This window comes from Equus przewalskii, chromosome 26 (genome assembly GCF_037783145.1).
Source record: "Equus przewalskii isolate Varuska chromosome 26, EquPr2, whole genome shotgun sequence".
Classification (NCBI taxonomy): Eukaryota; Metazoa; Chordata; class Mammalia; order Perissodactyla; family Equidae; genus Equus; species Equus przewalskii.
The window spans coordinates 13,320,642-13,342,941 of NC_091856.1; positions in this window are offsets into that span (position 1 = coordinate 13,320,642).

Here is a 22,300-nt window from a genome sequence, read left to right on the forward strand (position 1 = left end):
CCCGCTCCACACCACACCACCCCCTTCCTGCTCTCCACCCCAGCTCTCCCTCCGGTCAGGTGGCCAGAGAAGCCCCAGGGGGTCCTTAACCTCCCTTTCCGCACTTTCCCAGGGGGGGAGCAGGAAAAGAAAGGGAACTCCCATTTCTCGAGCGTTCCTCTGTGCCAAGCCCAGTGCTGGCCACTTTCCACCCACTGTCTCGTGGAATCTTCCAATAACCCTGCAGTGTCCAGAGCATCTCTGGGTTACGGATGAAGAAACTGAGGCTCAAGGTGGTCCTGTGAGTGGCAGTGACTTCAACTCCACCTTAGATGTTTGGCAGCCTTAACTCGATTTGAGCTACAATGCGGAATTCTGTCAGAGAGAGTTTTCAAACAGCATGAAAAGAGTTGCGCAAAAGTCAAAACTTTGCGGGAGCCCTACCACAATCCTTAAGATAAAAAAACAGTAATAGGAGCATCAGTGCAATCTCTGAGGGCTTTCTAAGTGAACAGCACCATACTAAGTGCTTTACATAATTTTCTCACTCAATTTAACCATCTCAGTAATATTTTGAGGTACGGATTATCATTATATTCATTTTTAAAATGGGGCGTCTGAGATTTGGTGACATGAGCTGACTTGCCTGAGGTGATAGAGGCCAAAGCAGAAAACAGGAGAGCAGAGACCGGAATGCGGGCTGTCTGACTCCAGAACACTCCCTCTTACCTGCCACGCTGTGGGCTGGGACTAATGTCCGGCCACTTTCTCATTCTCAGCCCCCCATCACCAGGTGACGCCTCCATCTCATTGGGTGCAACAGGCAACGAAAGGCTCCAGGAGCCAGACCCACTTCTGGGGGAAGACGCCAGAAGGCTTCCAAGCTAGGATGCTGGAAGTCAGAGATGCTGTGCTCCTCATCGCTGCTGCCTCATCATCATCACCACGCCATCGTCTTCCCCATTCTCACCATGGTCATGGCTACAAGGCTCAGAGGACTCCTGCTCACCCCGACCTCCTTTTGACTCCAACTTTCCCATCCTTAGAGATGGAAGGGAAGAGAGAAGGAAGGTACCATTTATTGAGCTCCTACTGTATGCTGGGTGGTGTGTTAAGGCTACCACACCCTGTGATGGGTATTATTAACACCCTGACCAGGAAGGTCAGGTCACTGCCCAAAGATAACAGCAGGTGATTTCTGTGAAGCTGGGGTTGGAAACCTGGAAAAAAATTGCTGGGGGATTTTTAATTTTCGAAGAACATCATCTGGTTCCTTTCCCCCTCTCGGCTCTCCTTCTATCAGCTTGTTCACCAGTTTGTCATTAGGATGATTTTCGTAAAGGGACTATGAATTTGGAGCTTTCATCTGATGGCCCCCAATATTTTCACCTGCAGGAATGAACTCTTCAGAGTCAGAAGGTGCCCAAATGGCATCCACAGTGGTTCCGAAGTATATCTCAGCCATCCGCCCCTTCAAGGCCAATACGGAGGCAGGCAAAATTCCAGCATCTTCTCTCTCACTCTGATCCTGGGGTGGGTGAGGGTAACACCTTGGCTGAAGCAGCTTTCTTCCCACACGAATTGCGCCAACTGCACAGCCTCACATCCATGGAAAGACGGAACAGAGCTCCACAGGCAGCCAAATCCCACAATCCCTCAGCACACCCTGATGGAGCAAGAGGCTGAGGAACGTCTCGCTTGGCACTGTGAATGGCAGGCTTGGGCTCCGGAGTCGGATGGACCGGAGTTCCAAAGTCAGTGCCACAATTTACTCTCTGGGTGACCTTGGGTGAGTCACTTAACCTCTCTGAGGTCAGCTCCCTCGCCTATAAAATGGGGGAAATTATACAGACCTTGTAAGGCTAGGAACCTAGCAAAATTACGCATGTTGTAATACACTAGGCATTCAATAGACGTAACTCTCCCTCCTTCTCTTTCCCCTCAAGCAGGGTGAGGGGTGGGCAGAGCTAGGAGAAGTATCCAAACCTGCTTGTTCCTCCGCCTGTCTCTCCTCTCTAGGACAGAGTTTATTCTCTGCAATATGGCTCCCGGATGACCAGACCAAAGCTGAGGCGTCCATCAGAGGCACGGACGAGGTTAGCCCACCTTTTGCCCCTTCAAGTAAAATAAAACTTCCCATTAGAGATACCAAGGGAAGTCCTTTCAAAGCTATGGTCAGTGAGACCAAATACCTGGAAGAATTTTGTAACTGGTTACCTTCGTTGTACGTGTTCTTGTTAAATGCTGAGAAAGAGAATAAACTGTATTGAGCAGTGGTTAAGGCCAGAGGCCCTGGAGTTAATAGGCTCGTGGGTTCGCAGCTCTGCTGGGCCGCTCCGCTGAGTGACCTCAGGCAAGTTATTTAACCTCTCTGTGCATCCATTTCCTCATTTCTGAAATAGTGGTAATAATGAAATCGACTTCATAGGTTGTTGTGATAAAGACTAGAAGCATTAATCTGTGTAAAGTTCTTGCAATATTGAATATCACATAGTAAGTGCTCACTAAACGCTATTTATTTATATATTTTATTTTACACAGGTAGAAACTGATAATGGAAAAAGGTTAAATAGATGAAGGAAAAAAGGGAAAAGAAGACAACTTCATCATTTAGCATCTTATGAATACTTTACGAGGTAGTCATAGGCAGCTACTCATTTAAAAAAATTTATAATCTTGGGTTGGAACAATTAATTAGCAACAAGAATTATTCTTATAAATTACACCAAGTGTATAAATTTTAAGATTTTGCATTTCTGTGACGCAATAGTCTCTTTCGATCATATTTTTATGAAATTGTGAAAACTCGGAGAGGCTTCAAGGATAGGAGAGGGGAGGATCACTATCAGTAAGGCCATAGATCCCTCTCCTCTGCAGAGTGATGTTGCCTCAAAGTTCCACAATGATGTCACCTTCATTTATTCATTCGTTCATTCATTCATTCATTCATTGACTCAACCACATTTAATAGGTAAGTACCTGCTTTGTGTTAGGCACTGTCCATGCCTACAAATAGAGAGATGAGAGGACCAGTGCTTGCTCCCACAATGCTTGCAGGCTGCTGGGGAGATAGACATGCAAATGGAACACGACTGTGCATTGTGATCTGTTCCTTAATGGAGGCACAATTCAAGTGCTGTGGGAGCCCCAGGGAGGGAGCCTCGAGTCCACCTGGGGGAGACAGGGGAGGCTTGCAGGGGACTAAAGGTCATGCAGAGGACTCCTGGTGGTGATGGCCAGGTCTCCTCCCCCAGTGCTCTCCCACTGGCCTGGCTTTCTTACCAAGCCTGTTTCAGTGCAAGATCCCACATGGTGAGAGCCATTGAATTATTGGATGTTTATTATGAGTCAGGCACGGTGCTAGACATAGTACATCAATTATTTTATTTACTCATCACATTAGCCTATTGTCTCCATTTTACAGATCAGAAAACTGAGGCTCAAAAAAGTTTAAATAAATGGAGTAATATCACACCGTCAGTATAGGGCAGTGCAGAGCTGGGGCTTAAATCAAGCCTCTCTGGCACCAGTCCCTGTGCCAGCTCGGCCAGACAACCAACTCTGTTCTGTGTTAAGCACGTCCACAGTTCCGCCTGAAGGAGAACGTTTACGCCAAGGATGCCCTGTCTGAAACTGCAGGGTTCTGAGGTTATGTGATAACAAGGAAAGAGCTGGAGATCTGGAATCCGAAAATCTGGGTTTGCATTGTTCTCCCGTTTTCTAGCGACAGTATATTGAGCAGGTCCCTTCGCCACCTTGAGCCTCAGTTTAATCATATGAAAAAATGGGTCTAGTGACATGCATAGCCCATCCTAGGGGCTTTATGAGGCTCCAATGAAAGAAGAAAAAAAATTCTGAGACAGTATTTTATAAAATTAAAATCTATGTTAAACGTCAGTTACAGGAGAGGAGGTGTACTGGTCAGGATTCAGTGGCAGACAATAGACAATATTCTAGTTAGTTTAAGCAGAAAAATAATTTAGGGAAACGGAAGCTTAAAAATTATTGAAAGTGCTAGAAGACAAGTTCCAGGTTGGGAAATATCCTTTTTAGCTTTTGATTCTGTGATCGGAAATGCACAGAAGGAGGCTGGGACAGACATTGGGCAAACCAACAGTTTGGTTCAAATGCAACTATGCGATGATTTAGCAAAGCACGCACGCTCAGCTCTGCCAGATTTTCCTGCTTCAAAGACAGGACAGGGAATGTGTCGACATCTTCTCATTCTTCCCTCTATGGAGAGTTTGGGCGTGGTGGGGAGGGGCGTGGGGATGAGGAGGACTGGGACATCGAGAGTTTCCAGAACATGAGGTTGGCAAAGTTAGAAACGATACCGTAGATGGTGAGGAAGTGCACTGCCTCTATGAGAGCCGGGGGTGCAGAAAGATGGGGAGCAGGTGGCGAGCACACCGAGGCTGGGGCCACTCCGTGAGCTCTGAAAGCAGCTCACTTTCATCAGGCATCGTGAGCGTGATGTGCGGGTGGGTCAGCCCAGCTGAAAGAATGGGACATGGAACATAGATGGAGGCCAAGGCTGAAATGTGCCACTCCTCCTCCTGGAAGACGTGAAATGAGACATATTATGTGAGCCTCCCCAGTGCATTGAGATATGCACTCCCAGTACTTTCCTCATTACCATTCCAGACTTACATTTTCATTTTCAAGAAATGATCAATTTGGAGGAATTTCAACTTCCTGCATTTTCAACGAAGTGAAATTCATCCTAACCAGACACACACCCAAGATGAAAAACGAAATTTTTTTCTAACTTAATAATAGCCATCATTAAAGGAAGTCTATAATAAGAAATCAATCTTTCCAGCCACTCTTTTTGCAAAGGCAGGTATGAGGTTTCTCTTACGGCTTCGCAGTTCTCTACTTACAAGCTGGGATGTGCTCTTTCACAGACATGTCAGGAACGTCACCTCTGGTTGTCAGGGAGATGGTCAAGTCCACCTTCTGCTTGTCTGCTTTCCCGAGGACGGGAGAGCTCGAGGGCTTGGCAGGGATGTAAGGAGAGGGAAGAGTCATTAAAAGCGAAGGTAACGGGAACAAAATCACTTCTTAAATTAGAAATAATTTTGTTTAATGTGGATGCGAAAGACAGTTACTGCCTCAATAAAGGATCGTGGGTCATGGGTGCGGGGGTCCCTTTCGGGGAAGCAGATTTATGGTGTTGCTTCTGGCAGAGGTGGCCCAGCACATTGGGCAGCCCGGACCATCTTTATTGGGATCAGTGGGAAGGGCTGGTGGGGCTGAGACTCTAGTCTAGAAAGTATGCCCAGGCTCTCAGCAACATCGATGCTATGTCTATCCCAGTTAAGATCAGAGTGGAGGGGAACTTGAGAGCATTTCCTCCAAAACCACTTCATAGTTAGGAAAACTAGGGCCCAGAGAGTTTCTGGGAACTTTGTCCTTGTCCTGAATGCTTAATGTATAAAATAGTGAAAAAGTAAACAATGAACTTGAGTGTAAAGTTTCCAAAAGTAAATCCAAATGGTCAATGAGCAGGTGGAGCATGTTTAACTTCACTAGTAATCGAAGAAATGCTAATGAAAACGCTGCAGTGTCATTTCTCTCCTATTTTAAGAAATTTAATTAAAATACTCAGAATTAGGGTAAGTGTGAGAGAAGGGGCACTCTTGTTCATGCTGGGGTCATGTGAATTGATTGGGGCGACCTTCCTGAGGGGCATTTTGGCAATATGTGTCAAGGGCCTTAAAGATGTGCATTTAGTTTTTGACACAGGGGTTAGAATTTTAGAAATCTATCTTAGAAACACTTCATAGAAGTACACAAAGGTTTAGCTATAAGGTTGCTCATTTATTGGATACAATATATGTGTTCCAAAGTAGGGGACTATTCTTATAGTACTGGGCTATTTATAACCAAAAAAATGTATGGGCTCATCTTCCTGATTTATTCCCAAACCTTCTTTAGCACCATTTGAAGTTGAAAGAGCATGAATTTTGATAATAAAAGATGCAGATTTAGAGGCTGGTCCGGTGGCGCAGCGGTTAAGTTCACACATTCCGCTTCAGTGGTCCAGGGTTCGCTGGTTCAGATCCTGGGTGTGGACCTACGCACTGCTTATCAAGCGAGGCTGTGGCAGGCGTCCCACATATAAAGTGGAGGAAGATGGGCACAGATGTTAGCTCAGGGCCAGTCTTCCTCAGCAAAAAGAGGAGGATTGGCAGCAGATGTTAGCTCAGGGTTAATCTTCCTCAAAAAAAAAAAAAAAAGATGCAGATTTAAAGTCCTCATTCTGCCTCTTTCTAGGTGTGTGACTTCTTCAGTCATTTCAGCTTCTGAGCCTGTTTCCTCACCTGTAGAATGAAGTCAGAAATCTTACCTAAATTGGAGGCGTGTGCTGAGGATTCCTGAGCTCATATGCAAGGAAAGGAAGCGTCTTGTAAACTCTTACACCATCCAGAACTCATGATTACGGTAATTTCTTCTGAGAACAGCTAAGCCACAGCCAGAGCGCTCCCCACGCTCTAAGTAGGACTATTCTTGGAGAGTCGACATGCCTGTGGCAAAACAAAACTCCTGAGCCACCTGGACCTCTCCATCCCCAACCCAGAGTCTGTTTAGCACAACTTCAGCACCCAGGGAGCCTGGACAATAAAGGAATGGGGGACCGTGAGAACACCCCGCGACGGAGACAGTCACAGCCACATGCTTGTTGCCAGAGCCATATGCTTCCTGTAACATCTGCTACATTTTTTTTTTTTTAATAACTCACTTGTTAAAACTAAAATGAACTTATTTACAAAGGAAACTTTGTATCGCTGTGATAAATGAAAACCAAAATAGAGTTACTTGCTAAAGTACAAGTTAAGCAAGGCACGCACGACGATAACAAAATAGTGAAATTAAATTCTAGCTCTTCTTGCCAGCTGAAGCCTTTCCTAAGAAATGTTCTGTTAAAGAGGAAAACAGCAACTGTAGAGAGCTGCTGAGGACACACGAGCACCAAGGGGAGAAGGATAAGAGGAGAATGAAAAGTGATTACCCTTTTTACTAAGTGATTTTCCCTCAAGCCTGTGATTCCTAAAATCTTCTCCTTAGGGAAGAAACATTGATGTAGCCAAAAAAAATTTGGAAAATATTGATAGAGTTAAAGTCCTCTGCTGTCTCTCTACCCATTTCATAGATGTAAACACTGTGGCCCAAACAAGAGAAGACACTTGTTCAAAAGCCCTCAGTGAGCTGGTGGCTGAGCTGGGATGAGCCCCAGTGCCTGATTCCCAGGGCCGTGTGCCTTCTACCAAACGTCCCAGTGGACCTTGTAAGAGGGTTCGGTTTTAGGAAGATGAAAACGATGAGCAACGGCAAGCTCTGAATCACCGAGACTTTTGCTTTGAAGAAATTACAGCTGTCCTTTTGCGTTTGTGGCTCCGCATTTAGAAAAAGGGAAAAAACCACCATGCATCCTTCAAAGAACATATATATTTTGAATTATAGACTTTCTTTGAAATGGCCTATATTTAAGCGTGGAGTTCAACATGCAACTGAGGGCAACACAAATAAAGCTGCTTCGTCCAATATGTCTCATGGTCAGGTTCTAATTAAATATCGTCATTATTGCTATGCTCACACGGCACTTTATATTTGTGCGTTTCTTTATAGATTGTGCATTCATGAGGTGTTTCACACACATCGACTCACTTGATTATCACCTTAACCATGCGAAGGGGGTGTTGTTATTTTTCATGTGTATGGCTGAGGATGCTGAGTCCAGAACAAAGGCTTCCTACCCACTAGGGTCACGTGGATAGGAAGAGGAGAGCCTGAGACCAGGACTGGAGCCCAAAGCCGGAGTCCTTTTCCCTCCCTGGGTTGCCTCCTCTCTCCCTGGCCACCCACTTCTGCCACCACACGTGTGCCTTGGGAGCAGTCATGTTGGCACCCAGTGCTGGGAGGGAAGGGTTTCTCATCTGAAATAGCCAGGAGCCAAGGGCAAGAGTCTTTGGACTGAAAAGGTTTAGCTAGGTGGTTCTGGGAACAGAAGGAGTAGGAAGAGGGGAGGCTTGGCTGGAGCCCAAACTCTTATTAGAAGGAGACCGCCAACAGTTTCTTCTTGCAAAGCATAGTTATAGTTTTCAAAGTCCTCAGCAAGATCCGCCACGTCCTCAGGAAAACCTTCCCTGACCTTACAAACTACATCGTGTCTCTGATTTGTGGTCCCATTTTTTTCTTTCCTATTCGTTTTTATAGTTTAAAATTCCTTACTGGAAGGGTGTTTTGCTTCATGTCTGTCTCCTCCACTGGACTGGAAGCTTCACGAGGGCAGGGATGTGCTTGTTAATCAGCGCTGTATCCCGGCGCCCAGCGTTGTGCCTCATACGTGATCGGTGCGCAATAGATATTTACTAACGGGACTGTCACCCTGTGAGAAAGGTAGGGAAGACATTCTTCAGCCCATGTTCTGGTAAGGTGATGCAGGCAGCGTAGTGGGTCAGTTTTCAAAGCGTGGACTGGGGACCCCCTGGGAGACCCTGACAACCTTTCAGGGTCTTCATCGGTCAAAACAGTTTTTGTAATAATACTAAGATATCATTTGCTTTGTTCTCAGTCATTCTCTCCTGGGCGTATGGTAGAGCTTTCTGGAGGCAACTAGATGTGGGATGACGTCGTTGCCCTATGACTAATGGAACGTGTGCTGTGTATTCTTGGGCTTCAAACGTTTCTCAGTTTTAATTTCTAATATGGTGATTCATGTAACCCACAGAAACAAAAGCTCTTTGGGATCCTCAATGATTTTGAAGACTGTAAAATTGTCCTGAGATCACAGCGTTTGGGGACAGCTTGCCTAGTGGTGAGAGCAAGCCCTCCTGGGGCCTGAGGGCCTTGTTTGAAATCCTGCATGTGTCTGTCTGGTCTTAGATGAACTATACAACCTCTTGATGGCTTCGTTTCCTCATCCGTCAAGTCAGGTAACAATAAAACTAATCACACACGATGTAAGATTGTTGATCTGCCTAAATATGAATTGATTCCTCTAAAAAGTAACTAGAACACTGCCTAGGACATAGTAAGAGTTCTATAAATGTTAGCTATTATGGAGGTCCAGAGAAGTTAAGAGGTCTCTTCAAGGGTCACACTGGGAGTGAGTGGCAGCACCTCTCCTGAGCCATTGCTGGCAGTGAAGGTGTGCTTAGCTCTCCCCAAGACTGGGAGATGCAGACACTAGCAGGAAGGGCCCTTCTCCCCCAACTGGCCTAGTGACCGGGGAGCCAGGGAGAAGGATGTTTCATCTGTGGCTCCAACAGTGACCAGTCCCTGTCTGCAGGGGCCTGAAGGAGATGCTGGTGTGGAGGGAAGAGAGCCCAGAGGACAGTGACTTGGCCGGCTCGCCTGGGAAGGCCTTGCGGGTTCCGGGCCCTGGCACCTGCCTCTGAGAAGGCAGCAGGGCTGGCCTGGGCCAGGGAGAAGCTTCGATTCCCGGAAATGCGCATCAGCACATTCGCTGCTGTTTTATCAGCAAAGTGCAGAGGAGGCCAGAGAGCAGGGGACGGATCCTGTTACTCGTGACAAAATGCCCTCTGGTCAAGTATGAAAAAACGTTTTAGGAATGAGTTCCCAGCCATGGTGTGAAAACAGATGTTGGATTCTTTTTCTTCCCCCCTCTGACAGGGGTAAGGAAGAAAGGGTATAGTTCAGGAAGACAGGGCAGGAATCAAATGTTTGAAGCCCAGCTGCTCACGTGTGTGAAAGACCCTGGGATGATGTCAGAAGAGTGGCTTCCATGACAAAGTGGCAGGGGCTGCTCTGTTCTGCATAAGGGGAAACTGAGGTCCACTTGAGAGGGAAAGGAGGTACCCAAGGTCACACAGCTGGGCTAGTGTTCTCTGAGCCTTTTGCTAATACCTGCAGCAAGATTGGCAAAAGTCACAAAATTAGGGCTGACAATCTTGAATGGATCCATAAAAAATGAACTTGGGGAAATATTTAGTTTTTTTGACAAGGACTAAAGACTTACCTAATGTTATTTTTTTCTTTCAAGTAATTAAGTAAAATAATTAAAACATCTTTTCTCTCAAAAATAATTGATGTTTATAAGGGAGTAAAAGCTACTCCTGAGGCGTTCAGCCACATCTGTGACAGTACAGGAGTGACTAGTGGAGAAGGACAGGTTTTGGCATCAAGGACAACTTGGGTTAAAATTCTTGGATCTGGGGGCCAGCCTGGTGGCTCTGCGGTTAAGTTCGCACGTTCCACTTGGGCGGCCCGGGGTTCGTCAGTTCGGTTCCCGGGTGCAGACATGGCACCACTTGGCAAACCATGCTGTGGCAGGCATCCCACATATAAAGTAGAGGAAGATGGGCACGGATGTTAGCTCAGGGCCAGGCTTCCTCAGCAAAAGGAGGAGGATTGGTGGTAGATGTTAGCTCAGGGCTAGTCTTCCTCAAAAAAAAAAAATCTTGGATTTGCCATTCAGTCACTGTGTGGTCTTGGGCAAGTCTCTGAGTCTCAGTTCCCCCTTTACAAGATGGGGATAAGGCTGCTCTCTTGAAAGGGTTGTTGAGAAGAAGGTAGAATGGCTGTCAACAGCTAACGTCCTTGAGCACTTCTAATGCCCCAAGCTCTGGTCACGTGCTTGCATGGATTATGTGCATTTGATCCTCCCAATAACTCAGTGACCTAACTGTGTTAGAAGTCCCATTCTATCGAGATGGAAATGGGGAATCAGAGAGGTTAAGTACCTACTCACTTAAGGTCACTGGGCCAGGAAGGATCAAAGGTGGGATTTGAACACATGCTGATACTACAGCCCACGTGAACCCATGTAAGGCGCCTAGGCTGGGAGAAGCATATGCAAGACATGCAGCAGAAATGGCGGCTGGTATTAGTATTATTAAAATAACCATATTTTATTTCACTTGGTCTATGTAGCATCACAAAGCCATATTGTTCTGAGATCCTTACTGAAAAGAAGTCAGGAAAGTAGTACGAAGAAATATCTGAAGACAAAACCCAAAGTCTTTTCAGTCTATGGGATGAGGAACGAACACAGTGGCCCTGACCTTGGGGTGCCATCTTGAAAGATTTGAGAAAAGGAAATAAGGTCTCCTGAGTGAATTTCTGTATCATAAAATTCATAATGGAAATCCTACATTGAGCCCCTGCTATGGATCTTCCCGTGTGAACTAAATTATCATATTACTCTGTTTTGAGCAGGAATGACACAACCCATTGGAGGAACATTGGTTATCTCATGCTGGTCACAAGGTCGGGTTGGCAGCTATACATGACAGCTATACATAAATGTCTTGATTAAAACAAATAGGTCGTTATACAATAAACATCTTTTTTTTTTAAATTGCATCTTCTTTCATCATGTGGGGCTCATGGGAGAAAATTTGTTACAGGGTCCCTCCTTGATGAGAAAATTGGGAGACCCTCAGCTGCGAGTCCAGCCGTTTCAGAGTTGTTTGTTATTTTTTTATTTTTTAAAAAAATTTTTCCTTCTTCTCCCCAAAGCCCCCCAGTACATAGTTGTATATTCTAGTTGTAGGTTCTTCTAGTTGTGGCATGTGGGACGCTGCCTCAGCATGGCCTTATGAGCCGGGCTAGGTCTTTGCCCAGGATCCGAACTAGCGAAACCCTGGGCAGCCGAAGCAGAGCATGTGAACTTAACCACTTGGCCACAGGGCTGGCTCCTCAGAGTTGTTTTATGAGCAGAGACTGTCCAGGACTGGCAAGGAAGTTCAGAAAATGCTGGATGACCCATTGATCTCAGATGCCTATAAAACCCTTGATCATTGGAAGGAACCAGAAGCCCATCTGCTCCATTGCATTATGTTAAAGCAGTAGATGGGAGCCAAGAGAGTGGTCGGAATTTGTCTAAGATCACCAGGGAAATCAAGGCAGGTCTGGGGCTCCTGAGTCATTACTCTTACCTCAATGGTTTTTAGATGTCTTGGGTGAGTTTTACAGAAAGGTTTTCTGAGCGCTTTGGACATAAAGCTCTTGTTATTTAATAACCTGGGAAGGTTTCCCAGAGCAGGTGACTTAAAATATCGCATGAAGACAAGTGTACATTTCATAGGTGTACAGCTCAATGAGTTTTCCTGAACGCATGCATCCAGTACTCAGCTCATGAAACAGAACATTGTTAGCAACACAGAAACCCCCATCTTATGCTTCCTTGTGGTAACTACCACGCCCCCAAAGAGTAACTACTATTCTGAATTCTAAAATCATAAATTGATTTTGCCTGTTTTTGAACTTTTTACCAATGCAATCTGATGGAATGTACTCTTTTACGTCTAGTTTCTCTCACTCGTTATATTTGTGATGTTTCATATTTTTGCACACAGTTGTAGATCACACATTTTCATTGCCGTATAGTGTTCTGTTCTGTGGCTATATCATCATTCATTGATCTGTGATCTGTTGATGCATGTTTGGTTACTAGGCGTACTGCTGTTGTGAGCATCCTAATGCATGTCTTTTGGTGCATATATGTTCGCATTTCTATCGGGTACATGCAGAAGTGGAATTGCTTGGAGAGGATGAGGATGAGATAGTTTCTCAGAGGGGGTGGGGAAAGCTCTACCAGCAGAGGAAGGGTCTACGCACAGGCATGTAGGTGAAAAGAGCAAGAGACATTGGGGGAACATTGAGTGACCCAGGGATTGAGCCTACAGAGCCCACAAAGCCTGAGCAATGGGATGCTCCCTCTCCTGGGACAGCCCGCCTCTCCCCCCTCACCTCTATCTGGCTAACTCCTTGTTCTTCAACGATTTGTATCTCAGCTCTGAGGCCACTGTTTCCTGGGAGGCTTCCCAACTACCTCTGCCTGGGTAGTTATCTCCTCTGAGCCCCAGTAGCCTGCCACGACTGCCCTGGCGTTTGTTGAGCTTGCCCTTTTCCTCATTAGACTGTATGTTCCTTGAAGGACAGAGTGAGGTTGGCTCAGTGTCTTCTGTTTGCACCTTGGATCCACTCTGCCCTTTCTCTGCCCTGTTTTCTGTCCAGGGAAGCTGACCCGTATGCACTGCATCAAGAGGCCTCCTTGCCCTTGCTTCTGGCTCTAGTCAATGGAGGAGTTCCCTCAGAAGATCAGAGGTAGAGAGGAGAGTAACACCAGGTGATCTTTCCCTTCGCTCTTGCTCTGCAGGGTTACCCTGGGCTGGCTGCATTCCCAGCAGAAGGTCATAGCTTCCCTCCAGGTAAGCAGCCCTCTCCCTTCAGGCCTAGAGATAGTAATAGTCTTGACGTTTCTAGGCTCAGGGTACCGCACTATGTTGTGTTTTCCCTACTAGTCGACCAGTCCTGCTCGAATTGTCCTAGTTTGTGTGTGCCATCTGCTGGGACCCTGACTGATACTTGCATTTTATTCATCACTGTACCCACTTAGCACACAGCCTGGTTCATGTAGTGATCAATGAAGGTTTACTGACTAAGTAAAAGCGTAAAGAACTGGGAGAGGATGAGGATGGAGGAGGTGGCTGGAAGTCAGTGGTGAAGGACCTTGCATGTCCTTCTGAGAAGTTCAGACTTTAATATTCCAGACCGGGTGTTGCAACTTCAACTGTCTATAGGGGCCAGGCAGGTCCAGGTGGGGATTGCGGCAAATCAGAAAGTGAATGCTGTCTATTTTATGCCTCTGCTACCCAGCATCAGCCCATTAGTGCTCTGTAGGAATTTGGACCCAACATGGCCAGATCTCCTAATTTTTCAAGAGAAATCAGAATCCTGATTTCTGATCGTTCTCTGTGAAATTTCTGATTTTTAATGTGAAATGTCAAGGTTTAAATGTTGTCACTGTTTCAAGTTTTAAAACACTTTTCACCAGCAAATAAAGTGTGGCTGCTAGTTTATACGCTCTTTGCAGCTGGTGGGGAGCCATTGGACAGTGGGAAGGTAGGAAGCGAGGTGTTCTGATGTTGCACAGTGCCATGAAAAAGATCTCCCCAATAAATGAGCTGCAGAGACAGTGGGCCCTTTGATGTTGGTCCCTAAAGCAATTCAAATGTGCCGAGAGGCTCTTACACTGAGAACACTAATCTTTCTCCATGATGGGCATTTTTTTTTTAAATCAGTTTTGAGTTCTAAAAATAGTGTTTGGTTGATTTCTCCACTTTAGTCAGGTTCCCAGCCACTTTCTCTATTTCTGCTTCAAGCTGGGAGCTCTGAGTTCTTTTGGGTTTTATCAAATTATACACTGTGCAAAGGCATCCATTTCACCAACAGATGGACTTAATGTGCATGAAAATACATGCCTTTTAAAGAAACTAAATTAGTAGTTCCACTTCTTTCCCCTTTTATTAAAGACAGAGTTCTAGGAGAGCTCTCTGCTATAAAGTCAGACTTTACAGACATCAGCAAAACGAGATTTATTTGGATAGAAATCGGATGGAACATCAGACGAGTCCTTCGCAACACTGAACCTGCAGGTTTCAAGTAGATATTTAGAGGATGCTGGCCCCCAACCCCAGCGGTTCTTTAAAAATGGAAGTGGGAGAGGAACAGCTTTGAAATCTTTTAACTCCTTAAGAGTTGGAGGTTCTCTTGAATGGATGGGTTGATGGCTTCCTTTGATGGTGGGCAAGATGGCGTGAAGGCTGCAGAAGCTGAATGAAGCAGGGGCTGCAACCCAGGAGCACTGGAACTGGAGTCAAAAGACTAGATTCTAGTCCTGGCTTTGTCACTAACCCATTCTGTTGCATCATACAAGTTCCTTCTCCTCTCAGACTATCTGATTTCTCACTTACAATTTGAGGCAATCATCCTACTCTGTCTACCACACGAGGTTGTTCTTAGAGGAAGAAAAAAAGGGAATATTGTGAAGAAAAGCACCTTCTTTTCCATGTTTTATTTATGGATTTATTTATTATAATGATACCAACAATAACATGAATGTATTCTAACTGTGACATCTCAGTCAATACATTGCTCTCTTTTGCTCCCCTTTTCCCTCATACGAATGTGTCCTTGATTTTTTTTTGACATTATATACATATAATATAGACATTATGGTACCTTTTTTGGTCTCACAAATAGAATTATGCTATACATGCTCCACAGTTTGCTTGTTTTACTGAATAAAACATTCTCTGTCAGGGGCTGGCCCCGTGGCCGAGTAGTTAAGTTCGCGCGCTCCGCTGCAGGCGGCCCAGTGTTTCGTTGGTTCAAATCCTGGGCACGGACATGGCACTGCTCGTCATACCACGCTGAGGCAGCGTCCCACATGCCACAACTAGAAGGACCCACAACGAAGAATATACAACCATGTACGGGGGGGCTTTGGGGAGAAAAAGGAAATAAAATAAAATCTTTAAAAAAAAAAAATTCTCTGTCAGAATACACAGATCAGCCACATTTTTTTGGATGGTTTCGCAGATGCCATAGTTTGGATGCCCCATGGTCCTTTTAACCATTCCTTCCTAATAGGTAATACGGTCCTCCAGTGTTTCATTGCTACCGGAAAATGCAGCGTATACCTCTTTGTACCCATGTGAAAGTGTTTTCCTGAGGTGGGTATCAAGAACTAAAATTGCTTGATCAAAGATAACGCGCATTTAAAATTTTTATAGATACTGCCAAATTGTCCTCAAAACAGTCTACCGATGTGCGTTCCTGCGAGCAGCATTTAAGAGCACGCCTTTCCCTCTGCCCCACTGACACTAGATATTATTAGTCTTTTAATTTTTGCCAATTTGACGACTGAAAAATAAAGTCTTACTGTCGTTTTAATGAGTACTCCCAGATAACTAGTATGTTTGAGCAACTTTTCGTATGTTTACTGGCTATTACTAAAGATAAGGTCCTTGTTATATGTTAGAAGAGCTAGCTAAAAGGAGAGATCGAAAGAATGGCAGCTGTGGGAGAGATGTTGGCTCAGGTTCTGACTCTTGCACTTACAAGCTTGTGACCTTTGGCAAGTGACCTCACTTTTCCAAGCCTCTGTGTTCTCATCTGTAAAATGGGAGACATACTGTTATCCACTTAAAGTTTGTCTCCTCCAAAATTCTTATGTTGAAGTCCTGACCCCCAATGTGATGGTATTTGGAGATGGGGCCTTTGGAGGTAATTAGGATTAGTGAGGTCATGAGGGTAGGGTCCTCATAATGAGATTAGTACCCTTATAAGAAGAGACCCCAGAGAGCTTGCAGATTCTCTCGCCATGTGAGGTCACAGCGAGAAGGCAGGAAGCCAGGAAGACAAATGTGTATCACCAGGAACCCAATTGTCCAGCACCTTGATCTTGGATGTCCCAGCCTCCAGACTGTGAGAAATGCTTTCTGTTGTCTACGGTATTTTGTTATGGCAGCCCAAAGAGACGAACACATACACTGTCACTACCGTGTCCTCCCCTGAAGACTGTCATGAGCATTAAATGTGAATGTGCATGCAAAGCCCTTTGTGATGGTGTATCAGTCTGGGTTCTCCAGAGAAACATGACCAATAGGAGATAGAGATAGATAGATAGATAGATAGATAGATAGGTAGATAAAGCTGGGAACTGGCTTATGTAGTTATGGAGGCTGAGAATTCTCAAGTAGTGCACTTGGTAAGCTGGAGAGCCAGGAGAGTGATGGTGGAAATTCCAGGCCGAGACTGAGTCCAAAGGCAGGAGGGGACCGACGTCCCAGCCCAAAGACAGTGAAGCAGAGACCCTGAGTTCTCCTTTACTTAGCTTTCGTTTCTGGCCTTCAACAGATTAGATAAGGCCCACCTACCTGGGGGAGGGCAATCTGCTTTACTCAGTCTACTGAGTAGAATGTTCCTATCATCCAGAAACACCCTCACAGACACCCCCAGCATAATGTTTAAACAAATATCTGAGCACCCCATGGCCCAGTCAAGTTGACACATAAAATGAACCATCATGGATAGTCTGGACAAAGATAGGAATTTTTTCGTTAATCTAATCTGCTGGAGAAAGAGCAATTGCTAATCTTGACTGCCTTCTCTTTCTCTCCCTGTTTTGTATGTGTTGATATTTAGTGACTGAGTAGCTGTGAAAAAGGAGCATTTTTATAAAAAAATTAAATCGAACATTTTCTGTCATGTCTTTCTTAGTGAAGATGATTATTTTGTATGGGGAAGAAGGTTTAAGGTGATTCTGGATAAAATCTGTAGATCTGAGTGCCCACAGGAGATGGGCACACCCATTGAGTCAGTTAGTTAAAAACTCTCCTGCGAACAGAGTTTTCTAGAGAGATTTTTGCCACCTCTGCCCCTCAAGCTGGAGGAAAATAGCCTCCCAGCTTGGCACTGGGTCTGTTCTTCCAGATAGTCCTTTCCCTCGAGGCTGGTGGGCTGGGCTGGGCAGGGAGCGGGGCTGGACACACCACACCCTGGGCAGCCTCGCATCTCCTCCTGTCTGGTTGATGGAATCTCCCTGAGCACCCAAAGGTGCTGGCACATGGCTGCTCTCCTCTGGGTCAGGTGCCCGAGTCCATCAAATGGGAGGTTGGATTCCATGATCTTGAAGGGGCTTTCAGCCTGAAAATCTGGGGGAGAAGAGCTTTTCCAGCCTTGTTCCTGCACTGACTCCCTGAGCTGTGGCTCTCAGGTCTGAAAAGCCCCGTGTTTCTCAGAGTCAGGCTAAGAAGCCCTGAACAAGGGTATGCTTAGCTGTCTTTTCACCGAGGAGTCAGTGTGCCCTTGGCAGTCTGCAAGAGGAGGAGTGAAATGAAGAAGGAGTGGAGACATCGAATATAGCACTTCCTCGGGGCCAGGCATCATGTCCAGGCCTCCCAAGCGTTCCCTCTGTTAGCTCTGACAGTGACCCCCTGAGGCAGACACTCGTGGGAGTCCTGTCTTCTAAATGATGAAGGCGCTGCAAGGTTACCTAACTTACCCAGGTAACTAACAAAGAGCAGGAGTCAAATCCAGCGCCTCTCTTGGACAGCTCATCTTTTCAGCTGGGGCTGTGGATGCACGGTCAAAGTTGGGCAGACATCCCAAACGTGTCTACTATAGTCTGTCACACATTGCATATTCAATCAGTGGCACCAACTCTTACCACCATAGGAGAGCTCTAGGGGTGCCGAGGGACTGACTGGGGAAGGACCGGGAAGCAGGTGCTTGTCTCTGTGTGCATTCTGCCGAAAGAGTCAGGCTAGGGGGCCATGGGAGCAGTTGAGGTGCTCTGGGCCGTCAGGGTAGGAGAGGATACGGGTGAGAAGCCCGAGGTCAGGCTGCTTCCCTAAGCACATTAGCGAACAACCTCTTAGCACGACTTCCCGCTTTATCCCCACTTCCCCTGGCCTAGTTGAGGTCCTCATGAGCCCCCTCCTGGGCTCTTGCTTCCTAAACCATCTCCAGGTTTATTCTCCAGCCAAAGCATCTACTGCCAGATTTATTTCTTGACGGGCTCAGACGATGGCACTGCCCAGCTCGAGAACTTTCCAGGCCTGCACGATCTGGCTCATAGTTTTCCCATCTTTTTGGTTTGGGTCCTTCAAGCATCCTGTGCTATAAATCAGGCCATTCACTTATTCTTCAGGCATTTGTTGATGACCACCTACTATGTGCCAGCATTGCATTGGTCAGTTGGGACACAAGGTGAAACAAGATGTTGTCCCTGCCCTGGGAGCTCGTTGCTTGTGACCGTTTTTGCTTTTCCTCCTAAGGCAGCATCAGCACAGGGTCCTGGAAGTCCCCTTCCAGAGGCAAAGTATGTGTACGGCATCCTATTGGCTCCTGTTCTAGAAACTCTCCTGACTTTCTCACCTGCCCTCCATCCCGAAAGCTGCTCTGGGCTGGGAGGGTATCTTATTCTTCTTTGCCATTCTCACAGGGGCTCGTCTTAGGCCTGTTAGACAGCAGGGGCTCCACAGTGACTCCCTGAATCCTACCGATAGGGAGGTGAGGTTCTGACAGAGTGGCCGTGTGTATTTCCTCCTGGGAATTTAAACAAATGAGATCTTAGAGCAGTGGCTCTAAGCAGTTCCAAAACGGGGGCTGTACATAGAATCACTTCCAGAAAGCTTTGAAAACTTTCGATGCCCAGGATGCACCCCAGACCAACTGAGGCAGAATTGTGGGGGGAGAGCCAGGCATCCCCACCTCATAAAGGTCCTCAGTTCCTTGGAAAGGGCACCTGCGTTTGCAAACAACCGCCTCAGAGGTTAGTCTTGTTCTCCGCCAGGCTATGGGTTATCAACCCAAGGGGATTTTGCGCACTGGCAACAATAGATATATAAAATGATGACCTTAGAAGGAACACTTGGTAGTTTTACAAGGAAGAGTCAACTCATAAGAGCAAGAGTGACTTTACTGCAGTTCGAAGTCCAAAAGCTATACTTCAGAAATGAGGCTTTAATCCAAAGGAGAGCAATATTTGGCAGAACAAGGCTGTAAAAATTTACCAGCCAGCAAGTAAATAAAGAACGGAGGCATTATAGAGCACATGGCCATAAAGAAATATTGGTCCATTTGCCTTTTACCAAATACTAGCCCCAAACCAACACTGCTGTTAATCCATCACTATCTGGAGAAGACAGCCTGGGCGGCTGGCCACCGATTAGATTGTGCAAAAAGCCATCAGCCGGCTGTTGAGGCAGAAGGTAGTTAGAGAAGGGCGGAGAGAAGGAAGAAAGCAGATTGCTCTTAGTGCAATCCTGCTCTGCCTCCCTCGAAGTGACTGGATTCATTTAGAAAGAGGAGGCAAACGCACACGGGGAATCATGGAAATTACATTCTGTATTTGTTCCGTTCGAAATTTGTGTTCTGTAGTTTGTACGTGCCTATACCTTTCATTCTTCCCAGAACACTGCAAATACCGCACAAAACTCACTCGACTGTTTCTAATTCACTTCTTGATACGTGCACATTCTACCGCCATTCTCTCCCTTTGGCTCACTGATGAATAAGGACAGGCTAAAAGGAAACCGAACTAAGGGGTTGGCTAAAACATATGGCAAGCCTGGTTGGTCGTGCGAAGCAAGTTCTGGTTCTAATAAAAAGCACGGCCTCTTAGCACAGTCAGCACCCTTGTCCCTCCAGTTTATTCAGGTGTAGAAGTAACACGCTTACCTTGCACTTGCTTTGAGCCTAGCCTAACTCCCTCACATTGCAGGTCCACCGGAATTGTGGACTCGTGAGCATGGCCGACACTATTGGGAACGGGCAGCAAGGAATGGCAGACACACGTGTTCCCCATATCTCTTCTGCTCACCTGCCTGTTCCTGTGTTCTATCAGATTTTACTTACAAACACATGTTCAAAGATAAAATGATTAATAATTTCAAGATGATGCCAAGAGAGCATTAAACCAAACATGGAGCCCTTCTGAGGGTGGGCTCCACTCAGCCATACAGGTCACGCACTGGGGAAGGTAGCCCTGGGTACAGGGAAGGGACATGCCCTGCTGATGACGGTCAGGACAGTACAAGCTCTCGGACAGCATTTGGCAATTGATGTGACGTTAATACCTAATAGACCTACAGTTCCATTTCTGGGGATATATCCTAATGTCATGATCATGAAGTTTTCTAAAAGCTTTATTTTTCAAAGCTGTTCATTGCAGAATTACGTAGAGCAATGAACAACTAGATATAACCTAAATATGTAACAGAAAAAGAATGATTAATGGGCATTTCCTTGATGGGAGTATTATGCACCCAGTAAAGCCCATGGAGACGACATCAAAGCGTGGGAAACGCGTCTGCTTAAATGCTAAGTGGAAAAACAAAAAGATCACATGCTAAGTGCTATGATTCCAGATATGTCTCCACGTAAATGTTAGTCAAATGCTTTACAGTCTCTGGGTGGTATATGATGGGCACTTTTCTTTATTCTATTTTCCATTCATGCCAAATTTTATTTGATGAACATTTATTCCTTAATTATGTTCTATTTGTCACAGCCTAATTTTTCTGGGTGTCCACATGACTTCAGGGCTTCCGGCCAAAGATGCTACAGCTATCAGACAATTTTGCACGTTTTATGCAGTTCAAAGCATGTGACATTCTCAGCCTCTTCCTCAAAAGAGCATGGTTCCTGTTAAACGTCTTGGCGGGGGGACTGAGAAAGGGGTCAAGAGGGCTTTTTGAGGAGGGAAGGTGTTTTCTCCTGCCTGGATTTCCATTGGTCTGTATTAGAGTAGAGTTCCTTGAAAGTGCTTTGTGACGGCTCCTCCGAACTGAGAGAAGCCTGGGTATTACACGCAGCCCATGGGATGGAGACTCAGAAGGACACGGGTTTGAACCCAGCTCCACTTCTCACCAGCTGCGTGATTTCTGAACATTGGGCACTGCAGCTGTGAAATGAGAATGGCACCCCCTCCATAGGAGGGCAGCTGAGAGGATGCCATTCGAACACTGAACTAGACCCTGTGTGCACAGGACCTGTCCTGGGAAAAGCATTCTGCGAAATGTTGGTTGTTGGTCGCACCACAAAGCCTCATACCCCATATTCCTCTAGGGGACCAGAAGGCCAAGGTTTGGCAATTGAGATGGCAAATTAGTTTCCAAATATATTGTTTCCAGTAAAATTATCTTTTCAAAACAGTTTATGGTGTTTCATGTCTCACAAACCACAGAGTTTATTTTTCATCATTTTTATAGCTTCACAAAAAGTGCTCTTTTTTATGTTTTTAAAGTATTCCAAGAAAAATAAAAGAAGTTTCTATAGTGGTCAAAAAAAGAAAAAAAAGACCTTTTCCTCTGCATTCTAGAAGTGGTCAAACCTAATGACTAGAATAAGACAAAAGTAATTAGAAAACTTTTATGAAACACTGTAATAAGAGTAAGTCATAATTCTGGTTGCTCTGCATTCATTCACTCGTTGACACACTCAGTGAGCATCTGCTGAGAGCCTGCACTGGGCACTGGGGATAGAAGGATGAATGAGGTATGATCTCTCTGCCCACCCTCCCCTCGCCACTTCTTCCAGGAGGCAGGCTTATAAATGAACAATTATACTACTCTGTACGCGAACGATGCGGGGGCCAAGGTTGGGAGCTCCGACTCTGCCTGAAGGGGTAGAAGATGACTTCCCAGAGGATAGAACTTCCCCTCCCAAAGCCCTTCAGCGCTCTGGCATCTGTGCCGTCCCCACCACAGTGTAGTGTAGACACAGGCTGGCGCATGCACTGTTGGTCAGCAAGGATGGGTAATCCAAAAATGCTCCTCTCACCACTGTCAGCACTAAGGCCTAAGGCTTGGTCAAGAGGCAAAACGAAACCATTAGCAAAATGAAGGCTGGGACTCCCAGATTCCAGCTCCCCATGTGCCCATCGTAACTGAGAACAGTCTTCGGCAAATGTACTAATGGGTTCTCCAGGCTACAGAAACACAGCTCTTGCTTGAGAGCAGCTTTCTTTAAGAGACGCAGTGGATGAGAGGAGTAGACT